General features: G+C 42.0%; 1 non-coding gene across 1 annotated transcript; it reads right to left on the minus strand.

Annotated features, from left to right (window-relative positions):
• Positions 1 to 5635: 5635 nt before the first annotated feature.
• Positions 5636 to 5707, minus strand: trnag-ucc. Its single transcript has one exon. It is a non-coding gene; the product is annotated as a tRNA-Gly (tRNA).
• Positions 5708 to 18532: the final 12825 nt, after the last annotated feature.

Below are 18532 nucleotides of genomic sequence, written 5' to 3' on the forward strand. Positions count from 1 at the left end.
AACTGTTCAATTTTTAAAGCAAAGAGTTTGAACTGGGTCCCAGAGATGAATACTTTGGACATTTCAGTGAAGTTGCGGTGGTGTTAGGGAGTGTGTGGTGTCAAAGGGAGAAACAGAAGTGACTCCTATATAATATTTCAATCATGCAACAGTCAACCAGTGTTCCTTTGTGATAACCGGGTGATTTTCAAACATTTATGATCCAGTCAATACAAGTAAGGAACATATTTCTATTACCACATCAACACTCCCTCAGTATTTTGTGGTTATATGTCAGATAAAAGTGTTTCCCCATTATTTCTGTATGAATTCCTTTGTGCAGCGGGCTATGTTACGTTACAATTTGTAAATACATATTGCAATTCCATTGTTAATAATTGTTTCAATTGTATGTTCATTAACTCCTGTACATAAACTTAATTTCACAGTTGGGAGTGTCTTATTTTCATAAAAAATCATTAAAGTTTAAAGTTGAGCCATTGTGTTGTCATGATCTCTTAAGTTCAATTATCTCAAGGCTAATATTCCTCAATTTTCACTGAGTTCACTTCACCAATAATGTTTAAAATCTCCATTAACATTAAAAAGCACACATGTTTAAAGTCTGTATAATGCAGTAACAATCATGTTCAAAATTTAAAGATACTGACACTCAGCATGAGCAGAAAGATCTACCAGAAACTACCAGTCTGAGCCAGTAATGATGGTCTACCAGACAGCTATCAGTGACAATAACTTCCAACTACTAGTGGAAACTAGAATGCTAGCAGCATTAACAGCCCCTTGACCTTGGGGAGATCTACCAGTAACTAACCTGGATTTAATCATTTAGCTCTGTGCTCATTTTCTCTCCCTATCCCACAGATCCCTTCACCTGCCTCCAACACTCTCCCTCCACCTGAACCCCTCCACCTGGTCTCTCACCTGCACTTAACCAATCACTGAGGACTGTTGAAGAGACAGGGCCTGCACTGTGTGGATTGCTCCCAGCACAGCCAGCCCATTTTCAACTATTCAAACCTCCCTTTGGCACCAGCTCAGCATTCTGTCCTCCTGTGGTTTATGATCAGCAATCCCTTTGACTGCTTCCCTGTTTTCTCTTCCCCTCTCTGGGCACTGTCTCCATCTATTCACCTCATTTGTCCTTGGTTCAACATCCTTCCCCCCAACTCTGTCATCAGCATAATTATCACCAATTCTCAGATGCTTTCAGTTCTGATGAAGAATCAAAACTCTGTTAACTCTTTCTCTTTCCACAGCTGCTATCAGACCTGCTGTATTTCTCCAGCATTTTCTGTTTATGTTTATGATGTGGAGGAGCCAGTGTTGGACTGATGTGGACAAAGTTAAAAATCACACCTTCACAGCTACTGATGAAGGAGCAGCGCTCCGAAAGCTAGTGCTTCCAAATAAACCTATTGGACTATAACCTGGTGTAGTGCAATTTTCAACTTTTTTTTATTTAACCAGTCTCTACTAATCCCAGTAACCGATTATCTACTTCTAGGTATTACCATACACAGCATTGTGAAGGTGCCCTGTCTTTTATTATTTATGCAATTGAAGAAACTACAACATCCAGAGTGAGTTTTTATAGGGAATTAGGACTAGAATCCCTACAGTGTGGAAACAGGCCCTTCATTCCAACAAGTCCATACTGACTCTCCGAAGAATAACCCACCCAGACCCATTCCCCTACCCTATAATTTACCACTGACTAATGCACCTAGCCTACACATCCCTGAACACTATGGCCAATTCACCTAACCTGCACATCTTTTTGGACTGTGGGAGGAAACCAGAGCACCCTGAGGAAACCTGCGCAGACATGGGGAGATTGTGCAAACGCCACACAGACTGGAATGAAACCTGGGTGCCTGGTGCTGTGAGGCAGCAGTGCTAACCACTGAGCCACTGTGCCACCCTGACTCCCTATCAAGAGAAAGCTGTCTCTGCAAAACAATCAACATGTGAAAACTATCGTGTGCTCTCATTGCGTTTTACATGCTTCCTGTCTGTTTATCCAAAGTGATCATTTCCACTGAAGCAACATATAAAATCAAGCAATGTGCATTTGCATAGGACCATTAATATTTTCAATACTGAAACCAATCCAATTGTATTCAAGCCAAATAAATGAAAGATTCGCTTTTATTTGACTCCTTTCATGAAAACGGTTGGAGTTACCACGTAATAAATATTGAAAACAAACCAAAGGTTATGCAGTGGAAAGGATCACTTCCTTTCTATGCATATTCTTTTTGACATTTCTAGGTCCGTGTAGGGATGGGCTCTCAGGAAACTCCAAGAATAATCTGGACACCTGTACCTCTGTGCATTCGCCAAACTTCAGGTTTGTGAGAGCTGTTAAGTCCTGGGCATCTCCAGGAGCATCACGTCCAATATCTTGTGCACCAGTCGTGCCAGTTCCATTACAGCATGCCAAACTTATCAGTTCAGAAGATGTAGGCTTTGCTGGACCAGCATTTATTGTCCATCCTTGATCGGCCATCTCTAATTATGATTGAGCCGATGGTAGCGAGATGTCTTCTTGAACCTCTGCAGTCCATTTGGTGTAGTTCATACAATCCATAGAACCCCTACAGTATTGGAGCAGACCATTCGGCCCAACCCTTCAAAGAGCATCCCAACACCCTCCCCCACCTTATCCCCGTAACCCTGCATTTCCCATGGCTCATCCACCTAACTTACACAGCCCTGAACACTATGGGGAATTTAGCACGGCCAATCCACCTAACTAGCATATCTTTGGACTGTGGGAGGAAACCAGAGCATCTGGAGGAAACCCACGCAGACACGGGGAGAATGTGAAAACTCCATACAGACAGTTGCTGGAAGTAGGAATCAAACCCGGGTCTGTAGTGCTGTGAGGCAGCAGTGCTAACCACTGAGGCACAGTTTCGCCCTGAAACCCACAGGATGAACAACTGCAACCATCTTCCTTTATGCTAGGTATGACTCACAAAGGAAGATGTTGTGGTCGGTCATTTGTGTCAAACATCTGGCAATGGGCAACAAATGCTGGCCTTGCCTGTGATACTCACATCCCACGTATGAATAATAAAAAATATACAGTTTATATTGTAGTAACTTTCCCCAGAGACTCATGGTTAAGGAAAGTTGCTGAATAGATATTTAAAATGCATGACTAAGAGACAGCAATATGGTCTCAGAATGGCCATAATGTTTGATGTGACTCATGTTCATGGCCGATCCCTACCAATGAAAGAGAGCTGAATAAAAACTGGGTCTGGATTGATGTTGTGGCTATAGCATGATCTTATGTAATGAGGGTATGACTGGGTTTGTTTCTTTACTTACATGTGATTGTATGATCCTTTTTCAACCTACTCAGGCTTGTAAAGACTTTTTTTCCAAAATTAGAAGCCAAACATAATTTAAATGTTCAGAGAACTCTGCATTGGTGTAAATTGTGCTGTCAGAACAGAACAAATCCACATGAATATAACTAAGTTGTCCTTCCAGTAGCTAATTTCAGCATGTAAAAGACCTGTGAGTATTGTTGTGGGATAGCAAAACTGAGCAGTAATGGATACACTGTCTGCGAGTTTTGAGAAGATTTGTAACTCAGGTTGAGATTCTAGATGTAGGTTTGCTCGCTGAGCTGGAAGGTTAGTTTTCAGACGTTTCTTCACTATACTAGGTAACGTCTTCAGTGAGTCTCTGAATGAAGCACTGGTGGTGTAGCCTGCTTTCTATTTATATGTTTGAGGTTCCTCGGGTTGGTGATGTCATTTTCTGTGGTGACATCATTTCCTGTTCTTTTTCTCAGGGGGTGGTAAATGGGATCCAAGTCAATGTGTTTGTTGATAGAGTTCCGGTTAGAATGTCATGCTTCTAGGAATTCTCATGCATGTTTCTGTTTGGCTTGTCACAGGACAGATGTGTTGTCCCCGTCGAAGTGGTGTCCTTCCTCATCCATATGTAAGGATACTAGTGAGAATGGTTCATGTCGTTTTGTGGCTAGTTGATGTTCATGTAGACTGACATACAGCCCTGCCCAAAAAAAACTAAAATCTGCATGCCCACATACATACACAAATGTATATATAAGTCACACATGCACGTGCAAACACACACATGCATAGATATATACGCATGCAGAGATACATATGCATGCATCCCAAACCACTTCCTAACCAATGAAGTACTTTTCAAATACAGTCACTGTTCTAACTTGGAAAACATGGCAATTAATTCCCATACAGCGAGATCCAACAATGAGACTGTGATGGGGTTGTCTGTTTTGATTACCTTGATTGAGGAACAAGTATTGGGCAGGGAGATTTGCTCAGTTTTTTTATATAACAATGGCATAAGGTCATTTGCATCCACTGTAGGGGGAATTGGTATCTTAGTTTAATGACAGCAGCCATTCCCTCAGATCTGCCTACTCAAGGAGATTTGAGCTAACAAATTTGTGATTTTGAGATAGGACATAGAATATTGTACACTCCAGCACAGGAACAGGCCCTTCGGCCCACCAGGTCAATGCTAACCTTGGCAAGGTGGCTCAGTGGTTAGCACTGCTGCCTCACAGCGCCAGGGACCCCAGTTCGAATCTAGCCTCGGGCAACTGTCTTTGTGGAGTTTGCACATTCCCCTGGGGTCTGCGTGGGTTTCCTCCCACAATCCAAAGATATGCAGGTTAGATGAATTGTCTTGCTAAGTTTCCCATAGTGTTCAGGGATGTGTAGGTTAGGTGCATTAGTCAGGGGAAATGGGTTCCTCTTCGGAGGTCAGCTTGAGCTGAAGGGCCTGTTCCCATGCTGTAGGGATTCTATAATTCTACCATTCTAAGCTAATCCCATCTGCCTTTACACAGTTCATATTCCTCTATTCCCTGTCTGTTTATGTGTCTGTCTAAATCCCTCTTAAACCCGGGTAATGTATGTGCTTTTACCACCTCCCCGGCAGTGCTTTCCAGGCACCCATCACCCTCTGTGTAAAAAACTTTCCTCACACATCTCCCTTAAACTTTCCCCCTCTCACCTGAAACCTATGGCCACCATTAGTATTTCACATTTCCATCCTAGGGAAGGATAGGATGCTTAGTAAAGGATGTACTGACAAAATTGAATTATGATTCTTGATGGGGAAGGATTTCTGTGCAGCACAAACACTGGCAGGGATCCATTAAATGGGCAGAATGGCCTGTTTCTGTGACATAGATAATCCTTTGAAATGGAAACTGTTGGAAATGGGCAGGAGATCAAATCAGCACCTGAGAGACGACTCCAGATTAGATTTAAATGATGAGATCCCACACAGCTTCCTTTGTAAAATCATTCAGTACTCTCTTCCTGCTCACCTTGATATCTAATGAAAATCGTTACTTATTTGCAGAGCCCTTGTTTCATCCATACTGTTCACAGATTCCACCATGATGTACCACTGGGTTATAAACAAAACAGGAAACATGATCAATGCTTTTGGTTCCCTAAATTTTGTGACTCAGGCCAATGGACCTTCACACTCTCTTCATTAATATTCGATCGAGCTCCATCTGGATAGGAAGTAAACTTGGAGAATTCCTGTTCCACGTGGTTAGCCCATGATAGAGTTTTCCTTCAGTGCATTCAGTGTATAAACGTGTGACAGCCAGGAATCAAACCTGGGTCAACTGCTTGGAAGGCAGCTATGCTCACCACTATACCACCATCACAATGTTTGATATACTATAATATATTCACTGAGCCAAAACTAATGCCATCCAGTCTGTTCCCTTATAGTACACAAAACTCATCCTTTCAAACAAGCATGTATTTTCTGTGTATGATTGTCCACTATTTCTAATCCTAATATTTAATCTCCATAGTTGCAAATAAATCACAAACTGAACCAACTGTTGCTCAACAGCGCCACTCTGTGGTATTAATCTGTAGCATAGGCTTCAAGGACAGGACTGGAGAAACATGCTGATTAGCCAACTATGTTTGAATCAAAATATACAGTTATATTAAACTAAGGAACATTACTGAAAATTGCTGAAAAGAGAGACTTATTTTATTCATTAAAAGGATGTTGGAGTCACTGACTAGGCCAGCATTTACTGCACATCTGGTTTAGGAACTGAAACGCAGAGAATACTGGAGAATCTCAGCAGATCTGGCAGCACTCATGGACAGAGAAACAGAGGTCATGTTTCAAGTCTAGTATCACCCTTCTTCAAATGATGAAAAATGTTATTTTTGATACTTTTGACAGAAGTGGAAGTCTGTCAGATGCTACCAGACCTGCTGAATTTCTCCAACATTTTCTGTGCTTGTTTCAGATTTTCAGCATGCGCAGTATTTTGCTTTTATGATGCTTTAGGAATTAACTCTACAGTGAACTCCAGCTGATTTGACTGGGTTCAGTCAATGATTTTCCACTATGTACTAAATTTTTGTTTCCACTTTCTCTGGGTCCAACTGATAACGATGTTGTTTTAGAGTCAGAGAGATCCACAGCACAGAAAAAGGCCCTTCAGCCCACCCTGTCTGCGCTGGTCAAAAACAACCACCTGGCTGTTCTAATTACATTTTCCAAAACTTGGCCAATAACCTTGCATGCCTTGGCATCATCAGCACATCTAAACACTTTTTCAATGTTATGAGGATTTCTACTTCTCCCACTGTTAAAGGGTGACTGATTCCTTCCACCCTCTGTATGAAAAATATCTTCCCCATGTCCTCTCAACCTTCTGCCCCTTTCCTTAAAACTCTGCCTCCTAGTCATTGATCCCTTCATCAAGAGCAAAGGTTTCTTCCTGTCTGCCCAATCTATGCCCCTCATCATTTTATACGTCTCAATTATGTCCCCCCTCAGTCTCCTCTGCTCTTAGGTAAACAAGGTAGACAAGCAGGAGGCTGGAAGAACACAGCAAGCCAGGCAGCATCAGGAGGTGGAGAAGTCAACATTTCGAGGGTAACCTTTCTTCAGGACAGGGAGTGGATGGAAGGGGAGCTGGAGATAAATGGGATGGGGATGGGGAAGTGTTTTGGGCAGGGAGAGGGGCGGGGTGGTGAGGTGGGGAATCGGTGAACACAGATAGCGGCTACGGCCTGGTTGGTTGATGGGAGGCATGAATCCAGTTGGTAGCTGAAAGAAAGGGCCGGTACAAGGAATGGAAGGGAGGGGGAGGCGTTGGGAAGGGAGTTGGGTGATGGGAAGGGAGGTTATTTGAAATTGGAGAACTCAATGTTAAGTCCTCCAGGCTGTAGGCTTAAGGAAAACAACACCCATAACTGAAACTCTCCAGCCCAGGCAAGATCCTGGGAAATCTCCTTTGCACCTACTCCTGAGGAATCATATCCCTCCTATAATATGAATTCCAGAATTGCACGGAATACTCAAGCGGTGGCCTAACAAACATGTTATACAGGCCCCTGGTAGGTGGCATGGTGGCTCAGTGGTAGTACTGCTGCCTCACTGTGCCAGAATCCTGGGTACAATTCCAGCCTCAGGCAACTGTCTGTGTGGAGTTTGCATGTTCTCCCCATGTCTGCATGGGATTCCTCACACAATCCAATATGTGCAGGTTAGGGTGAATTGGCTATGCTAAGTTGCCCATAGTGTTCAGGGATGTATAGGGCTGGGGAGTGGGTCTAGGTGTGGGTCGGTTTGGGCCGAATGGCCTGTTTCCACACTGTAGGGATTCTAAACTCTATGCTACTATGACTAATAAAGGCAAGTATTATTGCATAGACCCTCTTAAGCAATTTATCCACCTGCCCTCACACCTTAAGGGACTGATGTCCATGTACACCAAGGTTCCCCCCTGTGCTTCTCAGGGTCCTAACGCTCATCACGTATTCCCTTGCCTTTTTTGTCTGGCCAAGGACATCACCTCATATTTATCTCGATTGAATTCTATTTGCCTCTGATCAGCCCATCTATATCCTCTTGCAGCCTAAAGTTATTCTCATTACTATTTACCACATCGCCAATTTTTGTATTATCTATGAACTTACTGGTTAACCATTCTACATTGAAGTGTAAATCATTTGTACAAACCATAAACAGCAAGGGCCCCAAAACTGACCCCTATGGACACAGACACCCAGCCAGAAAACACCCCTCAACTACCACCCTGTCTTCCTGCCACTCAGCCAATTGTGGATCCAATTTGCCAAATTTCCTTTGAATTTTAAATTTTTGGAATTTTATTAATACTGATTGTCTTACAGCTATACTATCGCTGAAGAAGAATTCCTGAAGAAGGGCTCATGCCCGAAACGTCGATTCTCCTGCTCCTTGGATGCTGCCTGACCTGCTTCGCTTTTCCAGCAACACATTTTCAGCTCTGATCTCCAGCATCTGCAGTCCTCACTTTCTCCTTACATTATACTATGCCTAGCTAACGTAGTACACCCAGGTAAATCTCTTCAGATTATGGTATACTTCCTCAATAATCTACAAGATCATCCCTTTGTCATTTCTTGCAATATGAGAACACAGTGACCAGTTGTCCCAGTATTTTTGTGCTGATTGGAAGATAGCTTTGAGGAGGATGGTACGGTGGCTCAGTGGTTAGCACTGCTGCCTCACATCACCAGGGACCCAGGTTCAATTCCCACCTTGGGTGAATGTCTGTTGGAGTTTGCACATTCTCCCAGTGTCTGCATGGGTTTCCTTCAGAGGGTTGGTGTGAACTTGTTGGGCCAACGGGCCTGTTTTCATACTGTAAGGAATCTAATCTAAACTGTTTATCTCTCTTTCAACCTCATTCTTACTGTCTCTGTCATTCTCCACAAATCTTACCATCTGACCCTCCAATTCCTACTTCGCTCTGTCCAACCAAAGATACTGTTCGACGTGTTTATGTGACATAACTGATCCTTTTTCTTGCAATCAGGAGTATCCATCACTTTACTAACCCTTCTAACTGCCTTGTATGGACACTGAAATTTGTTTTTAGAGGTTCATTTGTAAAAGGAAACTACATCAACACTTCATCTCCAGATCTAAGCATTGTTGCTGTAGAATCTTGTCTGCCCATTCCTTCATTTTATCATGTTAAATGATCTTGTGCCAACTTATATGCTTCTGGGTCTTTCTACAAACATGAACACATAATCTAACATTGAGGACTTGTCTTTTTGTCTTAAGAATGTTTCACTAATCAAATTTAATGGACCTCTAAACTCATGGTCATAATGCAATTCAAATAGACTAACACTGTAGGCTCATTTGGGTAATTTCTAGTAGCAAATAGCAGCAAGTCTAATTTTTTGTTTTAATCCTGTGAGTATTTGTGACAACTTGTCTTAATGATAGTTTTGAGAGCCTAATGGTATGGCCTCCAAAGCTATTTGTGGATGATATGTTGTTGATATCAATTGTTTTATATCCAAACTGCTAAGGAATTCTGAGGAAATTTTAGTTTTGAAATTAGAACCCTGATCAGATTATATCTCACTTGGTAATCCAAACTAATTAAAAACAGAGTGAACTAGCAAGTATGTTAGCAAGTTGACTTCTGCCAAGTCTAGGAGTAAAGCAATTTTTGTCCACATGTAATTTTTTAATCACACTGACTATCACTATTCCAGGCAAGAAGTCACACTCCAATGGACTTTGTACAATGGAGCTGGGATATACTCTTCACTTATTCTATTTATCAATACTTTGGCTTTCCTTGAACTCCCTGGAGGGGAAACTTCTCCGGCAAAAGAGTTTGAGGAGACACTGTATTCCTTAGCATGGTTAAGGGCTTAGCTGCATCATTTGAAGAAAAAGGGGCTATCTTTCCTTTTAACAAAAAATCTTTATATCTCTCATCTACACTATGTACATTTTCTGCACACACAGTAGTGCTTAATTCCTGATTCTTAGTTATAATTAGAGCTCCAATTTAACCCATGGCATTTTTATTTGGAGTTCTTTTTTCCAAGACATAAAAGAACAGAATAGGCCTTTTAGTCCATTGAGGAAACTCCATCATTCAATGAATTCATGGTTGAACTGATAATCCTCAACTCCACTTTCCTGCCTTTCCCCATAACTCTTGATTCCCTTACTGATTAAACATCTATCCATCTCAGCCTTGAATACACTCAATGACCCAGCCTCAACAGCCCTTTGTGGTAAAGATTTTCACAGACTCAATATCTTCTGAGGGAAGAAATTTTTCCTCATCTCTGTCTTAAATATATGACCTTGTATTATTATAGTATGCCCTCTGGTCCTAGACTCTTGCACAAAGGGAAGCAACCTTTTCACATCTACCCTGTCAGGTCCCTAAAGAGCCTTGTGTTTTCATAGTCTTTATATTCTTGGATTCATTCATATGAACTCCAGAAAACTCCAACAGTTTTCCAGCATTCCAAATGGCTGTATCTCACTTCGTAATAATAAAAAACAGCTTTTGATTTTCTCCTCAGTACTTACCTTTCTGATGCGAGAAGATGATCTTGGGATATTCCCAGCTATCAATTCTTTACCCAGGACACTCTCTAACTTTTTCCCTTTTGAATTTATGAAGGGAATAGACAAAAGGTTTTGTTTTCAGCCATTATTGCTGCCTGTCTAGCAATTGTAACCCTTTGGTGCTCAACATGAGTTCGTATTATGGAAGGAAGTGAGCTTTTAGATTCCTCTAAGGACATTATACATGGTTTCAAACAACATGTTTGCATTCACTTGTCAAAATTACTTTACTTAATTCTTTCAAACTCACGTAGCTTTGCCCTGGCTGTTTCCTTAGATTCCAGAACCGTTTCCAATTTGTCTCTGGCATTAACTCATGTGCAGCCAAGATAGCTCTTCTTACAGCATCGTGACCCCCCTAGACATCTGCTTTGACAGTGAAGTGCAAATTTCCTGTATTTTTCTTGCCACCTTACTCTGCATGGGCAATGTCAAGTTGGTCTTTGGCCAATTCACTTGCCTTGTTATTTTTCTCAAATGTCCTAAAGAGTGCCCCCCCCCCCCCCGACCCCGATACCCTTGCCTCAAGCTGAATTCTGGAGATGAGATGAGAATTGCTGCCCTTGACGTCAAGGCTGCATTTGACTGAATGCGGCATCAAGAGGCCCTATCAAAGTTAGAGCAAATGTGAATCAATGACAACGCTCTTGGAATCATACCTGGCACAAAGGGAAATGGCTGCGGTTGTTGGAGGTCAGTCATCTCAGCTCCAGCACATCTCTGCAGGAGTTCCTCCGGGTTGAGTATCTGTTCTGCAAACTCGAGATTTATCTTTGACTTAAGTAATAAATAATATTGAGCATGAATGTGATTCTTTCGATTTTTTCCAAACACAGAATAGCTAGTCTTGGTATTGTGGCTTCATTTTAACTTTTAAGTCAATAGGCCGTAGGTTTGAGATTGAACCTAGGATTGAATGTTAGACTGACCAGAGGGAGTGCTACACTGTCACCGGTGCCAACCTTTGAACAAGACATCGAACCAAATCTCCATCCGCCCTCCCTTGTATCCTCCTTATTGTTAAAGAATAACCAATATTCCATTCATCTTCACAATTAAAGTTTAATTCACACGGTGATATTAACAAGTGGGTCTTAAAGTTTGCTAACTGCAGCTTAAGGGAGGGTGGGCAGTCCAACTAGTTTGTTATTGTGAAGCAGGCATCATTTATCACATGGGTATTGGTAAAATAATTGTATCTTCAAAAATATTTTAACTAGTAATGGAACATAAGTGACGCTTTACAGAAAAAAAATACATTTTTAAAGAGACAAGGAGCTCCAAGGTGATAGCTTAAACTTTGGGCTATAGTGTGACATTGAATTAATAAAGCACTTTGTACCATGGCTGAGTCTGCTATCCAATAGTGTAAATGGAAAGGGAAAAGGGACACGACTTTAAGACAATAGTTCAACATTGCCCATTTAATGCTAGCAGGCAAAGTTCAAATGTCCTTCACATCCCACCTCCTTGAGTTTAGTGTTTCAATTCAATGAGCATTGAAAACATTGTTGGATTATAAAACTGAAAAAAAAAGTGCAGGAGATCACAGCAGAACAGGAAGCATCCATGGGGAGAAAGCAAGGTAACGTTTCGAGCCTAAATGACTCTTCAACAGAGTTGACACGAAGTGTGGAGGGGACAGCATTAATGCAACACTGAGAAGTGGAGGTGGAGTGCTGGGAGAGAAAGGGATTTGATAGTGCAGCTGGGGCAGAGGCTGCCCATTATCTCACCAAAGCATTTGACTGTGGAGATTAAATTTAGAAAATGAAATTAAGCCAAACTGCTAGATAACAGAATCATTACAGTGCAGGTGGAAGTCATTCAGATTATCCTGTCTGCACCAGCTCCAGCAACAACTTAATGCATTCTCCCCATAACCCCACACATCCTTCCTCTTCCGATAATAGCCCTTCCTTTTCAAGTACTTCAACCATACTTTCACACAGTGCCTTTCAGACTTTAACTACTCGCTGTGTGAAGGACTTTTCCCTCTGTTTACTTTCCCTCACTTCAACAATTACTTTAAGTGACTGAGAATGACAGGGCACAGATCTAATGAGTGGGAACAGGTTTTCTTTCCCTATCTACTCTGACCAGGCCTCTCATGATTTTAAAAACCTCTATTGAATCTCCTCCCTGCCTCCTTTTCCTCCAAGGAAAATAGCCCTAATTTCCCCAATTTATCTTCATAGTTTAAATTTGTCATTCCTGGTACCTGAATCTTTTCTTCAATATGTCTAATTATAATCCATAAGCTGTTTTCCTGTATTCGGTGCTACACTTAGGGTAACTAAATACTGCAATTTAAAATTGTACTTTGAAAGACTAGTTACACCCTCCCACAAAAAAACAGAATTTAATTAGTTGAAACAGGTTGCTATTAACCAGATGTCACTGAATAAATGGTAAGCAGCATTTGATTGAAAGCGCAGGATGCAGGATCTTGTGTTCTTGCTTCAGGTTATTACCATTGTTCTTTCTACAGAGTTCATAATGACCATTAGTACAAGGTTCACAAAGGTTTTGCAGGTAATGAGTACTTTGCAATGTGCTATTGCCACAGTATCACAATGAAGAATATTCTGGAACTCTAGGAATGCATGCAATTCCTAATTTTTCTCAAACCTTTTCATATAAACAGGTTTGCTCATGTTACAGCTTTTAATAAATTGTACACCCCAGTCCAACACTGACATCTCCAAATCATTGAATGAATCATGTCGCATAGCTAGTGCTGCAAATTAAGACTGTCACTGGTATTAGCTACCAGCAAAACATTTTTTTAAATGTTCATGGATGCAAGATCTATTTTAATAATTTCTCAAACTAAACATTTTTCCTAATAAACTAGTTCATCCCCTGTGGCACAGTTCATATATATTGTAGGGTTGAGGTATTTAAAATCTGTGAAAGGTGTGCTGAAATTTTGTTTACAGCCACAGGTTGGACTTCAGTAGTTTCTTTGACTCAGCAAGATGACCAAGGTATTTGACAGAAGTGTTATTGGACACATTCTGAACTAAGTGAGACAAGGGATCTAAAACCTTTGACATAAGCTTTAAACACTTTAAATTAATTAAACAGCAGAGAGGTTCAGGGAGGGAATTCAGAACTTGCGGTCTAGGGGCAGTGGTGATTAAGCCCACTGCTCATATCGAGCTCGAGTTTATTATTGGAAGAAATTTCAGACAGTTGGCAGTAGATTATATAGCTTTGGTTTCAGACTTTGCAGAGACCCAAGTTATCAACATCAGAAAAACATATAGAAAATAGCTTTGGATGCAGTGGGGCGGAGGGGAGGTGGTGTGATGATGGTGAGGTAGAAACCTTTGAGCTGTGCCATCTGAAGTGGACTTGCATAAAGTGTAGCTACACCCTATAGGGTCATATGGCTTGTCAAGGAGTGGGTTAGAGTGGTGCTGGAAAAGCACAGCAGTTCAGGTAGCATCCGAGGAGCAGGAAAATCGACGTTCAGGAATAGAGGCAGAGTGCCTGCAGGGTGGAGAGATAAATGAGAGGAGGGTGGAGGTGGGGAGAGTGCTTTGGTCTGGTAACAGGTTAGCCCCTAACTCTGGATTCGGTTTGCATTTGAACAATGGTATTAAACTGTGAAACAAGACAAGAAATTAAAAACAGATCCAAGATGCTACCTGACGTTCACCTCCCCACAATTCCAAAGGAGGAAAAAATATAATCACACTCTATCTGTGTGGGCACATTGCTTTCCCAGGCACTGGGATCAGTTGAACCATACTGATCTTTATTCCCCACACCAGCCTTTCTTTGCAGTCCAATATCTGTAAAACATAATTGCCTACATCTGCCTTACAATGCCAATTAGAATCACAGGCATCAAACTACTCTGGCAGAGCCAAGCTGGAGGCTTAATTAACCAGAACATTCTTTACTAAATTGTAGCTACAAGGTTTGTTATTTAGTTGGTCCCCTGGATAAACTCACAGGATTATAATGACTTATTATAATGCATTTGAAAGTTGTCATAATTGAGATCAACAATTCCTCTGTTGCTCTAACGATATCTACAGTAATCAATTAATTAAGACAAGTGGAAGAGAATTGCTGGATCATTTAAAAACTGTGGTGATCTATTTTGATTTAATCCCTGCCCTCCCCTTCACTGTTTTGATCACACAGCATTGCCCTTTGATGTGAAGGGCACTGCTTGTCACAGGCCACTCAGGTGTTTCCTTTCCTCCTGGTGGTGGAAACTGAATAAAGATTCGTGCACCTTGTGTCTCTCACTGTGCCTCACACCTGCACGCACACACACCATGGGTGCTGGGGGAAAAAAATAAGCACTACCGCAGTTAGGCGGTAGTGTGGGGGTTTAAATAGAAAAAAAAAGAAAAAAGAAAGAGAAAAAAGTAAAAGTAAAAAAAAACACAGGAGAACCAGACAACCTGTTCACTCTGGAAAAAAAAACAAATAAAAACTGTGGCAATGGCAGCATTGAACCAAATTTTATCCCTTCTCCTCCCTCCCTCCCTCTCCATTTTTAAAGGGCAACTTTCTGCAATCCTTCTATAATAGGAATTCACCAGATTGGGGCTGTGCTAGGTTATTCTTTCAACCACGGCGTTGTATCCTGTCTATAAATGTTGAATTTCTTCACACATTAGGCGCACGCAGCAACAGTAATTGTTAGATTAGCCTCATCAAATGCGTTGACAGCAGAAAAATGTCAAAATTTCACACCTATGAGCACAATTGACTACGCCAGTTCAGCTGTCATATCCTTGGTGCAGTTCACCCAAACTAGTCTTCATAATGCCTTGGGCCACTCCTGATGTGAGTTAGTATTATGAAACAAATGTTAATTAAGTCTAATTGCTTAAGATGCAATACTTTTGTACTCAAGGACCCAACAAACATGAATCTGATGAGCAGGAATTGAAATAAAAAGGAAACTGGAGTTTTAACTCAGTGCCAATAGAGGGGAGAAATGATCATCCCCGCTTCTAACTTTATAATCAACCGTCAATTGTAAGGTCAGAAGTGAAGATGTTCAGTGATGATTGCACAATGTTTAGCACTGTTCACAACTCCTAAGGTACTGAATCAGTCTATGCCCAAATGCAGCAAGACCTGGACAATACCTAGGTTTAAGTCGATAAGTAGCAAGCAACGTTCAGACCATACAAGTATAAGGCAATTACCATGTTCAACAAGAGAGAATTTAATCATTACCCCTCAATATTCAATGGCATGAACATCACTAAAACCCCCACTGTTCACATTCTGTGGGTACCATTGACCAGAAACTGAACAGAAATAACTATGAAAATACTGTGGCTGCCAGAGCAGGTCAGCAGGCAGTGAGTAACTCATTTCCTGACTCCCCAAAGCCTGTCCATCATCTACATGGCACAAATCAGGAATGTATTGAAATACTTTCCATTTGCCTGGATGAGTGCAACTCCAACAACATTCAAGAAGTTTGAAACCAACCAGGAGAAAGCAGCCCAGTTGATTGGCACTACATCAGTAATAAAGATTCACTCCCTCCACCACCAATACACACAGTAATGAAAGTGTACAGTATCAACATGATGCTCTGCAGAAATTCACCAAGGCTCCTTAGACAGCACCTTCCAAACTCATGACCATTACCATTTAGAAGTTCAAAGGCAGCAGGTACTTGGGAACACCACCTCCTCCATGTTTCCCACTAAACCACTCACCACCCTGACTTCAAAATATATTGGCATTCCTTCAGTGTTACTGCCTCAAAATCCTAAAAGACCCTTCCTAACAGCCTTGTCGGGGTACGTGGACCAAATGGAGTGCTGTGGTTTGAGGACAATAAATGCTAATATCCACATTCCATGATTAAATGAAAGACAACCTGAACCAGGTGACATGGAAATCATAAATATGGTGGGGAAATTTGAAAGGGTTCAGAAACGATTTACAAGGATGTTGCCAAGGTTGGAGGATTTGAGCTATACAGAGAGGCTGAACAGGCTGGGGCTGTTTTCCCTGGAGCATCAGAGGCTGAGGGGTGACCTTGTAGAGGTTTATAAAATTATGACGGGCATGGATAGGATAAATAGACAAAATCTTTTCCCTGGGGTGGAGGAGTCCAGAACTAGAGCACATAGGGTCATAGAGTCATAGAGATGTACAGCATGGAAACAGACCCTTTGGTCCAACCCGTCCATGCCAACCAGATATCCCAACCCAATCTAGTCCCACCTGCCAGCACCCGGCCCATATCCCTCCAAACCATTTCTATTCATATACCCATCCAAATGCCTTTTAAATGTTCCAATTATACCAGCCTCCACCACTTCCTCTGGCAGTTCAATCCATACATGTACCACCCTCTGCGTGTGCATACAAGACAATTTTCTGATTCAGTATGTACGTGTACCTACTAGAGAAGGTGCAAAACTTAGAACATAGAACATAGAAGAATACAGCACAGTACAGGCACTTCATCCCTCGATATTGCGCCGATCCAAGCCCACCTAACCTACACTAGCCCACTATCCTCCATATGCCTATCCAATGCCCGCTTAAATGCCTATAATGAGGGAGAGTCCACCACTGCTACTGGCAGGGCATTCCATGAACTCACGACTCGCTGAGTAAAGAACCTACCCCTAACATCTGTCCTATACCTACCCCCCCTTAATTTAAAGCTATGCCCCCTTGTAATAGCTGACTCCATACGTGGAAAAAGATTCACACTGTCGACCCTATCTAAACCCCTAATCATCTTATACACCTCTATCAAGTCACCCCTAAACCTTCTTTTCGCGAATGAAAACAACCGCAAGTGCCTCAGCCTTTCCTCATACGACCTTTCTACCATACCAGGCAACATCCTAGTAAACCTCCTCTGCACCCGTTCCAGTGCCACCACATCCTTCCTATAGTATGGCGACCAAAACTGCACACAATACTCCAGATGCGGACGCACCAGAGTCTTATACAACTGCAACATGACCTCAGTACTCCAGAACTCAATTCCTCTACCAATAAAAGCCAGTACACCATATGCCTTCCTCACCGCACTATTTACCTGGGTGGCAACTTTCAGAGATCTGTGTACATGGACACCAAGATCCCTCTGCTCATCCACACTACCAAGTATCCGACCATTAGCCCAGTACCCCATCTTTTTGTTATTCTTCCCAAAGTGAATCACCTCACACTTAGCTACATTGAATTCCATTTGCCACCTTTCTGCCCAGCTCTGCAGCTTCTCTATATCCTGCTGTAACCTGCCACATCCTTCCTCACTGTCAACAACTCCTCCGACTTTCGTATCATCCGCAAACTTGCTCACCCAACCTTCTAACCCCTCTTCCAGGTCATTTATAAAAATGACAAACAGCAATGGTCCCAAAACAGATCCTTGCGGAACACCGCTAGTGACAGCACTCCATGAAGAAACTTTGCCATCAACTACTACCCTCTGTCTTCTTCCAGCCAGCCAAATCCTAATCCAAACCTCCAACTCACCCATATCTCCGTATTTTCTGCAGTAGCCTACCATGGGGAACCTTATCAAACGCCTTACTAAAATCCATATATACCACATCTACCGCTTTCCCCTCATCAACCCCCTTCGTCACCTTTTCAAAGAATTCAATAAGGTTTGTGAGGCACGACCTGCCCTTCACAAAACCATGCTGACTATCCTTGATCACATTATTCCTATCCAGATGTGCATAAATCCTATCCCTTACAATTCTCTCTAAGACTTTGCCCACAACAGAAGTGAGACTCACCGGCCTATAGTAACTAGGGTTATCCCTACTCCCCTTTTTGAACAAGGGAACCACATTTGCTAGCCTCCAATCTTCTGGCACTACTCCTGTAGACAAAGAGGACATAAAAATCAAGGCCAATGGCTCTGCAATCTCCTCCCTTGCTTCCCAGAGAATCCTAGGATAAATACCATCAGGCCCAGGGGACTTATCTATTTTCACCTTTTCCAGGATCTCCAACACCTCTTCTCTACATACCCCAAAGCCATCCATTCGACTTATTTGTGACTCAGTATTCACACCGACGACAATGCCCTGTTCCTGAGTAAACA

Source organism: Chiloscyllium plagiosum, chromosome 26 (genome assembly GCF_004010195.1).
Source record: "Chiloscyllium plagiosum isolate BGI_BamShark_2017 chromosome 26, ASM401019v2, whole genome shotgun sequence".
NCBI classification, from domain to species: Eukaryota; Metazoa; Chordata; class Chondrichthyes; order Orectolobiformes; family Hemiscylliidae; genus Chiloscyllium; species Chiloscyllium plagiosum.